The following is a 12,867-nucleotide window of genomic DNA, read 5'->3' on the forward strand; positions in this document are numbered from 1 at the left end:
TGTCCACATTCTTGAAAATATGCATGGGATCCAACAAGTGGTTGACCTGTAAGTGGGTCCAATATGGCAACTCGTAGAAAATTGAGAACCGTCGCATTCCATTTGGATGTGATTTCGGGTTTACCATTTTCAGCTCATACCAGCTTGCAGTGTTCATACGTTCTGGAGGTCATCCAAGAAAACCTTCCCTGAGTTCATAATCCTCCGGCAAGAAAGCGGCGTGTCCTTGATATACCATCTTCTTCATGGTTCGTGACCTTCGGGAGTCTAATTGTGGCCCACACAATGGACATGCATGATAACCTGAGGTAACCAGACCTGTAAGGCGAGCCACGACCTAGTGAATACTTGATTGAATGAAATAAAATATAGATATTACCAACGAGAACAAAGGTCTGCTCACCTGAGCACTCTCCCAATCCCAGAAAGTCATGCATCGTCCACATGAGAATGGCTCGCATGTTGGCTGACCACCGACCATCGCGCCTGCTCATATCTTGCACAGTGACCCCCTCCTCCCACAAAATCTTAAGCTCATCGACTAATGGACGAAGATACACGTCCATATTTTTTACTTTGTAGCGGCCCAGGATGAGCAAGCTAAGGATGAGATGTCCTTTCTTCGTAGAAAGCCATGGAGGGATGTTGTAGTTGACAAGCACTATAGGCCACACACTATAAGAAGTCGAGCGCAGACCGAATGGGTTCACACCATCCATGGCGAGACCGAGCCGAAGATTCCTTGGCTCTCGCGCAAAGCCTGAAAAGGTAGAGTCGATGTGGCTCCATGTGCGCGAATCCGCTGATATTCGTTGAACTCCATTCGTGGACCTATTCTACACATGCCACGTTGTCAAGCTTGCCATGGCAGACGTGCGAAACATGTGGTTTATGCGGGGGATGAGGGAAAAGTGTCTGAGAACTTTTTGAGGGATGGTTTGCCCTTGCAAGTCCTGTCGATACCTGTGAGTACACACTTTGGACATGTCTCCATAGTCTCGTATTCATCTCAAAACAATATACAGTCGTTGATACATGCATGGATGTTATTGTAGTCCATGCCAAGCTTCTGTAAAACATGTCGTGCATCATCACGAGACTCAGGCATGGTATTTGCAGGTGGTAATATATGATATTTCAATAACCTGAAAAAAATCATAAAACACCTTGAAAAAACACAAATGTTTGAAATAATACTATTTTTTAAAAAAATCAATGAAGCCTATGTGCAAGGTACCTGAATAACTCAGTCACACTCGTATCGCTCCAACCGTATTTTGCTTGCACACTTAAGAGTGCAAGCAATGTCTTCAACCGAGATACTCGGTACCCATCATATAATGGTATGGATGCTTCCTCTCTAAGCGGGTCAGATGTCTCAACATCCATGGGAATCAATGCATCGATCATTGCCTCCATCTCAGGCTCCAAGATTGTAGGTTTTTTTGTCTAATAATAAATCAGTCTAATAATAAATCAATCTCAACAAAAAGCATATTAGAAATGTGGTTTTTTTGTCCTAGGATCGGGTATTAAAATTAATGCGCACCATCTATGAAATTTAATAACTATAGTAATAAAATTTATTTCAATCAATTCTACTCATAGTCATAAGACCTGAGAGAAAATATCCTATACTCAATTTAAGGGTTTCTTCTTCTATAACAATACTTTTGGGCTCATTTTGATGAAGTACCGTAATGACCATTAGCTAGGGTATCATTTTCTTTTAGTCCTTCCGTTGACTAGTCGGCATGATTTCTAATTTGCTATGCCTATAAAGTTAATACAAAAACAATGAAATTATGCATATCACAATTAGATCCCCTACTTCGACATTATGAAGGAATTGACCATTTTTAAGCCATCTTAAAGAGTCACCAATGTACGTGGCCCATGGTAAAGCACATTGCATACCATTATCGATAAGTCTATGATCTTAAATTTCCTTCCCCTCCCTCTCCCTCTCTTTCTCTCCCTCTCTCTCCCTCTCCCTCTCTTTCTCTCTTTCTCTCTTTCTCTCTCATTTCCTCTCCTAAACAAGCAAAAAAGAAAGTGATTCAAACAACAAACAACCAAACCCGTCGTGAGAGAGAGAATGCACTCTCTCTCTCACCCTCTCCCTCTCCCTCTCGTTCTCGTTCTCTTTCTCTCCCTCTCTCATTTCCTTCCCCTCCCTCTCCCTCTCCCTCTCCCTCTCCCTCTCCCTCTCTTTCTCTTTTTCTCCCTCTCCCTCTCTATCTCTCTTTCTCTCTCATTTCCTAAACAAGCAAAAAATAAAGTGATTTAAACATCCTCCAAGCAAAAGGGAAAGGGAGAGAGACAATGCACTCTCCCTCTCTTTCTCTTTCTATCCCTCTCTCATTTCCTTCCCCTCCCTCTCCCTCTCCCTCTCTTTCTCTCTTATTTCCTCTCCTAAACAAGCAAAAAATAAAGTGATTTAAACATTAAACAAGCAAAAGGGAGAGGGAGAGAGAGAATGCACTCTCCCTCCTTCTCCCTCTCTTTCTCTTTCTCTCCCTCTCTCGTTTCCTCCCCCTCCCTCTCCCTCTCCCTCTCCCTCTCCCTCTCCCTCTCCCTCTCTTTCTCTTTCTCTTTCTCTTTCTCTCCCTCTCCCTCTCTCTCTCCCTCTCCCTCTCCCTCTCCCTCTCTTTCTCTCTTACTCTCTCGTTTCCTCTCCTAAACAAGCAAAAAAGAAAGTGATTTAAACATTAAATTACAAGCAAAAGGGAGAGGGAGAGAGAGAATGCACTCTCCCTCTCTTTCTCTCCCTCTCCCTCTCCCTCTCCCTCTCCCTCTCTTTCTCTCCCTCTCTCTCCCTCTCCCTCTCTTTCTCTTTCATTTCCTCTCCTAAACAAGCAAAAGAGAGTGATTTAAACCTTGAACAAGCAAAAGAAAGAGAGAGGAAGACTCACCAATGAGATATGGCGAGTGTGGGGCGGCTTCTCTTTGCGATGAAGGCTCCTCCTCTCCTTCGCGAACAACGGCGGCGGCGGCAAGTCTTCTTCCTTTTCTTCTCTCACGACGGTCGCTCTCTCCCTCGCTCTCGCTCTCAAAACTCGAAGCAAAAGAAATGAAAACCGCGCTCGGGTTTCGGTCGCGTTTTTTCCCTGCGGCCCATCGCTATTGGCGTCGCTATTTGCGTCGCAAATTTGCGACGCAAATAGCGACGCCGCTATCTGCCGTCGCTAATCAGCGTCGCTAATGGCCCAAATTCTTGTAGTGTAAGACTATTCTAAGGAAGAAAGAGGGTTAATGATAAAAGAGTGTCCTTCATTGCAAGTGATTTTATATTATATTTATTGATTAAAATTGATAGTTGAAGATGAGTTTCCTAAGAGATCTTGTGATGATGCTTTTTTAGTTTTGCGAAGCATATTAATGAATGATGCTATTTTAGTTTTCTGTATTTGTCTTTTTAAGAAGAGATTGATTTTTATGGAATATCCAAAGTTATTTTTGGGATTACGTTATGAAAACTGAATGTTTTTTATATTGATAGGCTTATTGCCTTCGTTGTATATTTGCATGGTGGAGGCTAGAACAAGCCCCATATATGAGAGGTCTCTTTGCAAGAAGAACATTATGCTAGGAGACACAAGTTTGCTAGGGCTCTCTAGCCATATATCCCTTAGGTTTGTTGAGGATTGGCCTAACCCCTATGAGCCTAGGATGAGCTTATTGTAAGGTTCTATTTACTTTTCTCTCTTTCTCTCCCTCTCTCATTTCCTCTCCCTCCCTCACCCTGACCCTCTCTTTCTCTCTTTCCCTATTAGGTTTAATGATCTTTCTCTCTTTTTCTCTCTCCTCTCTCTCTCTCTCATTTCCTTTTCTCTCTTCCTCTCCCTCTCTCATTTCCTCTCCCTCCCTCTGATGCCAGGAGGCATATTCCACGGTGGATTCCGTGCCACGGTGGATTCCGTGAGGTTTTACGGTGGATTCCGTAAACTTTGATGACCGGGGCTCATACACAAAGTGGATTCTTTGTGCGAGAAGTTGATGGGGACGCCTGTCCTTTTCGGGCATTTCATTAATTTAGTGTGTACATGGGTGATTCCATAGCGGGTGATTCTGCAAAATGCATATTAAATTAATAAACGTTTATGAGTTTAGAGTGCGCACTCATAATAAATTAAGGTTAGGATTTATTTCTAACCAGTTGATTTATTTATGTAGCTGAAGACTGCTAGGTATTCACTTTTTTCGGTTTAATTGTATTATTTTACTAACGATTGTGAATGCTTTAGTTGATATGTAGAGATAGCAGCAGTGGCGAAGGAAAGTATTGGAGGATAGCGAGTATTCGATTTATGGATTATATTCCGATAGGCGCCACGCCTATATTTTGTCATGCCTATTTATTGAGGCATCGATTATTTATTATTATTTTGTATGCGCATGGGCGCACGGTTATGTTATTTCTATTTGGACATTGTATTGGGCGTGCTAGACTCTTTGGGCACCGTCCATTAGCTTTATTCCTATTTTTGTGTTAAAGCAAACTCAAAAGCTAAAAGCTTGTTATATTTTTGTAAATTGGGCTATTATTGAGCATGAAGATGAAATATACATAAAACGCTCACACAATGCATGGGGGGAGATTGCACCCAATTGGTCTCTTGCTCTTGTCGTTCATGCTTTTTACCTTGTAATTTGTGCAAAAAGTAGAGTTTCATTGTTCTTGGGGGCCTTCCGACATTCACTACACGAGCATACAACATCCGATCTGAGCACCAGTGGTATCAGAGTAGAGCTGAGATCAAGAGCTTCCAATCGCTACCCATCTCGTGCGAAGGCAGAGCTCTTGGAACGATCGGGCTCTACGGTCAATCTCGTTGTGAACCGTCGATACAGGCAGACTTCTGGCGATCAAGAATCCCTGTTTTTATCATTGGATCGTGAAGGACCAGACTACAGAGGCGGAGGACCACTTTCAACTTTCCTTCATCAAGTCGTGGAAAAACAGTGAGAAATCTCCATATCCAATCTTTTTCATAAGCTTAATAGTAAAGCTTATAAGCTTTAAGAAGCTTAAAAGCTTCGAATTTGATCCGCGAGGTCTTTGAGGACCTCCGATTTTTTCGTAACGTCATAAAAAACGCCCCTCCCCCCACGATCTGCGTCGTTTCCTATTCATTAAGCTTTAAGCTTAATCAATTAAGCTTAGTCGCCTAAGTTCTACAATCCTGCAAGTCACAATTAACTCCAGGTCACACCCAATTAATCAAGTTCAGCAAGTATCTTCAGGTCAAGTTCTGCAAGTTCTGTAAAGCGACTAAGTTCTGCAAGTCTACAACTCTGCAAGTCACATAAGTCTGCAACTCTGCAAGTCAGACTAGTCAACTGGAGTCAGAACTGACTTGTGCTCAAAACTCCTAGAAGGACTGTTCCTGCACAGAAACTCCGAAATGCAAAGTTGTTCGTTGGAAGGTACTCTATCCATACGCAGGTTTGCTGAAGCATTTTCAGCATACGAAGAAGGATAATACACAGATTTTTCGAAGATTGAGAAAGCTATACCCAAAACACATAAGCCTTGTATTCCCGAACTTGAGCTACGCTCATCCCGCTAACTTGATTTTGAGTGAGAAAGGTCTTTTGAGTTTTGCAGGATGACGGAACCACATATGGATGATCTTATGGCTGAAGGCGACTTACCTGAGCCTACAATGGAGCAAAAGCTGGACTTAATCATGATGCAATTGGAAGAAGAACGAAGGGCTAGGCAAGCATTGCAAGCTCAACTGGCAAATTTACAAAGAGCGTCTACCAACAAAGAAGAACCTCAAGCTGAAGATCTTATTTGACGTACTATCGACGCAACTCTTGAAGCTCAAACCATCCGCAAGGAATCAAAGATAAGTAAAAGAAGTTTCAAATTCCGTACTTTCAATGGCATACGAGAAGGAAAAACTGTTCTAGCATTTATTAGTTAGTTTGACGACTATTTCCATGAAGAAACCTATGCAGAAAAAGATAAAATCAAGTGTGTCACTAATCATTTAGTAGACAGAGCATCTCTTTGGTGGATTGTAGTACGCAAGAGCATAGAATGTCCTGATACTTGGGAGAATTTCAAGAAGAAGTTCATGTAGAATTTCCTTCCTCCACAATTTCATGAGAAAGCTATTAAGCAATGGGATCTTCTCCAGCAACGGGATCGTGAGCCTATACCTCAGTATACAGAGCGTTTTTGGAATGCATTACTCCAATTACGCATGCTTGAAGACATACCTGAAGCGACACACAAGCGCAAGTATATGTCTGGACTCCTTGGGCATTACTACGCTGAAGTTAACATGTTCAAGCCTGCTACTCTTAAAGACGCCATTTCACTAGCTCACGACACTGAAGATAAGCTACGAGGTAGAGACAGACGTCCACAGCAATTCCAAGCCAATGGTAATTATGGATCTAAACAATTCAATTCCAATTTTAGAAGATTTAATCCAGGTCGTTTCTCTTCATCTTTCCGTAAGAATTGGGCAAAACCACCTGCATTACCATCCAATCTCAATCAAAACCCTAAGTCTATTCCACAGCCAAACCCTAACGTACCTAGACTTCCCGCCATTGCAAACAATGTAACCAAAGCCAAGCCAATAATATGTTATAAATGCCACCAGCCTGGACATCTAGCAGCAAATTGTCATTCAAAGAAGCCACCTGCCCATATCAACTACCTTGGAGCAATGGACGAAGACGAACATGAAGATATGCTTGACTTCACTGAAGATGAGGACGACACTACTACTACTTCTGATACTTTACCAGGTATGCCTACTCCACATTCTTTATTGACTATGAAATGTTTGGTGCATGGAAAGGAAAAGACTATTTTGCATGATGACGGTAGCACTCATGATTTTATTTCAGCAAAATTAGTAAAAGAATTGAAGTTACAGACTGTACCTACGCATTATCGCATCAAAGCTGCATTCTTAGGCACTAGGTATAATGGTACACAGGAAGTGCAAGACTTAGAGATTCAAATTGGTCAATACACTGAAAGAAGAAATTTTCTAGTTGTTCCATTACAGTCGAGTGACATTATTTTAGGTATGCCTTGGTGTCACCAGCATAACCCAGATATAGACTATTCCACACACTCAATGAATATTAATTTTCAAGGAAAATCTATTACATTATATGGTATGCATGCATCTAATGTTTTTCCACTGCTTTCGCATACTCAAGCTAAACGTGCATTACGCAAGAGTAGTAAATCTTATCTCATTTGGGTGAATGAATTGCAAGTAAAAGAAAATCATATGCATCCTAGGCATAAAGAATTTCTTGCACATTTTAAGGACTGTTTTGCAGAAGACCTACCATCTGGTTTACCTCCTTCACGTCTAGAAGACCATAAGATAGATTTGATCCCTGGCACACAACCACCTTGCAAAGCACCACATAGGCATAACCAGATAGAGCAAAAAGAAATCTAGAGTCAAGTTGAAGAATTACTAAATAGAGGATTGATTCGGCCTAGCAGTTCTCCATTCGGTGCACCTGTTCTATTAGTTAAGAAAAAGAATAATACCTATCATATGTGCATTGACTATCGAGCTTTAAATAAGATCACTGTAAAGAATCGGTATCCCATTCCTAGAGTTGATGACCTTATGGACAAACTGCAAGGATTTGCTATATTTAGTAAAATAGACCTTAAGTCTGGTTATCATCAGGTGAGATTAGATAAGTCTGACATATTCAAGACTACATTTAGAACACAGTTTGGTCATTACGAATTTTTAGTGATGCCATTTGGATTGACTAATGCACCTGCTACGTTTAGTAGAATGATGAACCGTATATTTCTGAAATATCAGTATTGTGTAATTGTCTTCTTTGATGATATTTTGGTGTTTAGTCAAAATGAAAAAGAACATTATGAGCATTTGTCATTGGTTTTTCAGTTATTGAAAGAAAATCAACTGTATGCAAATCCTGAAAAGAGTGAATTCTTTAAAACAAAAATTGAGTATTTAGGTCATATTGTATCCTCTGATGGAATTAAAGTTGATCCTAAGAAAATTGATGCAATATTGAATTGGCCTGTACCTAAAAACGTGCATGAGTTACACTCATTCCTTGGTCTTGCTAGTTTCTATAGGAAGTTTGTAAGTAAATTTTCATTACTTGTTTTACCATTAACCAAACTTCTGAAGAAAGGAATTGTTTATCATTGGTCTGAAAATCAACAGAAATCCTTTGACTTATTGAAACATGCATTAACCCATGCCCCTGTTCTACAGTTGCCTGATTTTAATAGACCATTCTTTCTAGTAGTGACCGATGCTAGTGGATCAGGAATAGGAGCTGTACTTATGCAAGACAACCATCCCATAGCCTATTCTAGTTGTAAGCTGAAACCTTCTGAACTGAAATATTCCACATATGACAAAGAACTATTAGCACTTGTACAAGCATTAAGACAGTGGAAACACTACTTAATGGGTTCAAAATTTATGATTAAGACCGATCAGCAAAGTATTAGACATTTACTTAGCCAACCTCCCGACATATCAAATGGGCCTCCTTTATTCAAAGTTTTCATCCTATCATTCAATACCAACCCGGAAAAGAAAATGTAGTGGCTGATGCATTGAGTAGAAGACCTGCCATTCATAATATTTCTGTTATATCTTTTGATTCTTTGATTGCTATGAAAGATGCATATCATCAGGATATTACTTTTCATGCTGATTGGAATAAATTAGTTCAAAATAATTTGATTCCTATTGATTCATTGTCATATAATGATGGATTTATGTTTTATGAAAAGAGATTGTGTGTTACAATTCCATTCCGATCTTTTGTTTTGAATGAAATTCATTGTCCCCCATATCAAGGTCATAGGGGTATCATATCTACCTTACGTACATTAACTGAAGATTTTTATTGGCCGCATATGGATGCTGATGTATCTAACTTTGTTTCTGAATGTTTGATTTGTCAAAGAGTTAAGAGACATCATGGTAAACAGTATGGATTACTTATGCCTTTGTCTATTCCATCTAAACCTTGGGATCAAAATTCTATGGATTTCATTACTGGTTTACCTAATACTAAATCTAACCATGATATGATTTGGACAGTTGTAGATAGATTCAGTAAACAAGCATATTTCATTCCATGTAAGAAAACTTTAACAGCATCACAAGCAGCACAATTGTTTTTGAAAACTGTTTTTACTAACCATGGATTGCCAAAAGTTATTATTTCAGATCGTGATTCTAGATTTTGTAACAACTTTTAGATTACTCTCTTTGCTAACCTAGGCACAAAGATTGATTTCTCATCTGCATTTCATCTAGAAACTAATGGACAAAACAGAAGCCACTAACAGCACAATTCTAGATCTTTTACGTGCATATACTATCTCTAAACCACAGACATGGGACACACATTTGCATTTATTACAGTTTGCATATAACAATACACCACACACATCTACAAAGAAAGCACCATTTAAAGTCATTTATGGATATAGATTATCTACACCTTTTGCATCTCTGTCAAATAGAATTCAAAGTGCTGATGATATTGCTAGTATGCATAACACTAATTTTGATGAGGTTAAAGATATGATTGCTAAAGCCCAGCAATCATGTACCAAACAAGCCAACAAGAAAAGACAAGAAATGAATTTTAAAGTTGATGATTATGTTTGGCTGAGAATAGAAAAACGTAGACTGCAAAGTGTAGATAGACATCCAATTGTCAAATTAGCCCCCAGATTCTATGGACCATTTAGGATCATTCACAAAATTAATGATAATGCATTCAAGTTAGAATTACCACCTCATTGGAAAATTCACAACACATTTCACATTAGTTTATTGAGACCATATAGAGGCCAATTACATGTACACCCTGTTTATGAAAACCCACCTTTATTAGAGGAAGAGACTGAAATACTTGAACCAGAAGCTATCATAGACACTGACTTTATGACCACTAGAACTGGCCGAATATATTCTAGATATCTAGTTAAATTTAAGAACCATCCTGTAGAGGAAGCACAATGGATGCACGCTAGAGACTTAAATGCTTTCCCCACTCTGTTAGCTCCACATTGAGCTAATAGCAATTGAGGTCAATTGCTATCCCACCCCGGGGGTATGATGCCAGGAGGCATATTCCACGGTGGATTCCGTGAGATTTTACGGTGAATTCCGTAAACTTTGATGACCAGGGCTCATACACAAAGTGGATTCTTTGTGCGAGAAGTTGATGGGGACGCCTGTCCTTTTCGGGCGTTTCATTAATTTAGTGTGTACATGGGTGATTCCATAGCGGGTGATTCCACAAAATGCATATTAAATTAATAAACGTTTATGAGTTTTGAGTGCGCACTCGTAATAAATTAAGGTTAGGATTTATTTCTAACCAGTTGATTTATTTATGTAGCTGAAGACTGCTAGGTATTCACTTTTGTCGATTTAATTGTATTATTTTACTAACGATTGTGAATGCTTCAGTTGATGTGTAGAGATAGCAGCAGTGGCGGAGGAAAGCATTGGAGGATAGTGAGTATTCGATTTATGGATTATATTCCGATAAGCATCACGCCTATATTTTGTCATGCCTATTTATTGAGGCATCGATTATTTATTATTATTTTGTATGCACATGGGCGCACAGTTATGTTATTTCTATTTGGACATTGTATTGGGCGTGCCAGACTCTTTGGGCACCATCCATTAGCTTTATTCCTATTTTTGTGTTAAAGCAAACTCAAAAGCTAAAAGCTTGTTATATTTTTGTAAATTGGGCTATTATTGAGCATGAAGATGAAATATACATAAAATACATGCTTTGTGAAGCGCTCACACAATGCATGGGGGGAGATTGCACCCAATTGGTCTCTTGCTCTTGTCGTTCATGCTTTTTACCTTGTAATTTGTGCAAAAAGTAGAGTTTCATTGTTCTTGGGGACCTTCCGGCATTCACTACGCTGTCGAAGGGTTTGTGAAAGCAAAGTCGTGTCTTCAGAAGACCTTGATAAATTTCAGGATAAAAGATCGAACAGATGAATAAACAAGATGAGAAAATAATATCAGGACTCTGTTTTATTTCTGTCAATAAGAGTTTCAAGATTCAAGATGAAGAAATCCGAGCAGCCTCTCGAATGCATAGATCATATATACATTTCAAAGAAAATTTCCAAGAGTATGGTCTTCATTGATGAATAAGAAAGTGGAAGATCATGGATAATTTTCTGATTCAAGTTCCATCATGATGACTATTTACTGATATTGAGATGGCTTACGGTTCCTAGATTATCATCTGTTGCCTTTCAGTTCTTTCAGCCATTAAAGGTCACAATCCATGTCCCAGTGTTGTCATCAAAGATTCTCAGCTATTCAATACCTTATAGATGAATAATCGAGCTATGAACTAAACTTCAGAATTTCCCTTCTCCCATAAATGGAACGGGGAATATGAAGCCCTTAAATTGACCTTTAATATACCAAAGATGCATGTATCCAACAGCTTCTGCAAGGATTCAAACATTGTTTTACCATCAAATTCCTTTTGTGCTGGGTATACGCTTTTTCTGCAGAACATATATATAACAGGGATACCATTTTCAGCATCATTAAAATTTCTCCAAATAGGTAATATGTAGGTTTTGGTGGTTCAATTTTCAAACAGAAATTGTCTTGTAATTGAAGATCATAAAGAGACAAGGTATGAGGGAATTCAAGTCATCATTCTCAGAGACAGTTTCCTGAACTCTTCTCTATGCCAGCTGTGGACATGGCTAGCCAAAACCACATTTATCTTGCATGAAACCTTGGATGTTTTACACATGAGCCATACATTGTACATCAGTGTTGACTCCCTAAAAAATTTAATAAATACAGGATGCTGTCAAGCCCCAGCCCCTATCAATATGGATGACCTGACTCTGCACGAAGCCTCCTCAGGATTAGCTGCCGTATCCACAATGGGAAAGGCCTCATGTACAAGCTCAGCCAGAACTCAGAATAAGAGCAATACATAGTTTTCCAAAACTTGGGCAGAAATTGCAAACAGAATCATGATTGGGATGCCCTCACAACGTGGCTTGATGGTCCTTTTTGAGAAAGAAACAAGGTGGTTCGACAGCGAGCCATAACAATGATATATCACAGCAATTCTGTGAGGCGGGTCGGGTTGAAGAGCTTCTGTGTGTCAGAATCTGTCGCAGCCGCCCGTGTCAGAGAAGCCCCCATGTCCCAGCGACTTTTCTTCGTCTCGAATTCTCTTCCCCCACAGCAGCATTCGTGTAGCGCTTTCTACTTTATCGCCTCAGATAGAATTATTCAAGCTCCATCGATCACTACTCCTCTTCTTTGATATTCAAATTCGTGATCTTCAGCCGCAGAGCACCGTTCCTCTTCTTCCCATATCGACGTCCCCTGCACATTCGTCTCTGACATCATCTTCCCTCCTTCCACCTTAGTGTAATTCCTCTCCTTCAAGCAGCAGAGTACCCTCCCCATCAAGCCGAACTGGTAGAGAGATCGTAACCTCAGAGATACCGGTGATCACTATTCCTCCTTTCAATATTCTGATTTCCCCCAAATTCGTGAAAACACAATCACTTCCCCCTCAAATCGGCGTCTCTCCTTGTCCTCCTCCCGTCGATCCTCAATGCTCTGTTTCTCCTTCATCTTCATTAATTCATATTCTCATAGTCTACGTCGACTTGCTGTATAGCTTCGGCTTCTCCTTCGCCTCCTTTGTTCTCCGTCCCTGTCCTCCAGCAGAGTACCTTCCTCCTGTTCGTCCCCTCTCTGAACTCTGTTCCCCCTTGAAGGATTCTGTAAATCTTAGACTCGTATAACAATTGGGGGTGTTTTGTCTTAACAC

Source organism: Lygodium microphyllum, chromosome 27, assembly GCF_053477565.2.
Source record: "Lygodium microphyllum isolate KBCC chromosome 27, Lygodium_microphyllum_v1.1.10, whole genome shotgun sequence".
NCBI lineage: Eukaryota > Viridiplantae > Streptophyta > Polypodiopsida > Schizaeales > Lygodiaceae > Lygodium > Lygodium microphyllum.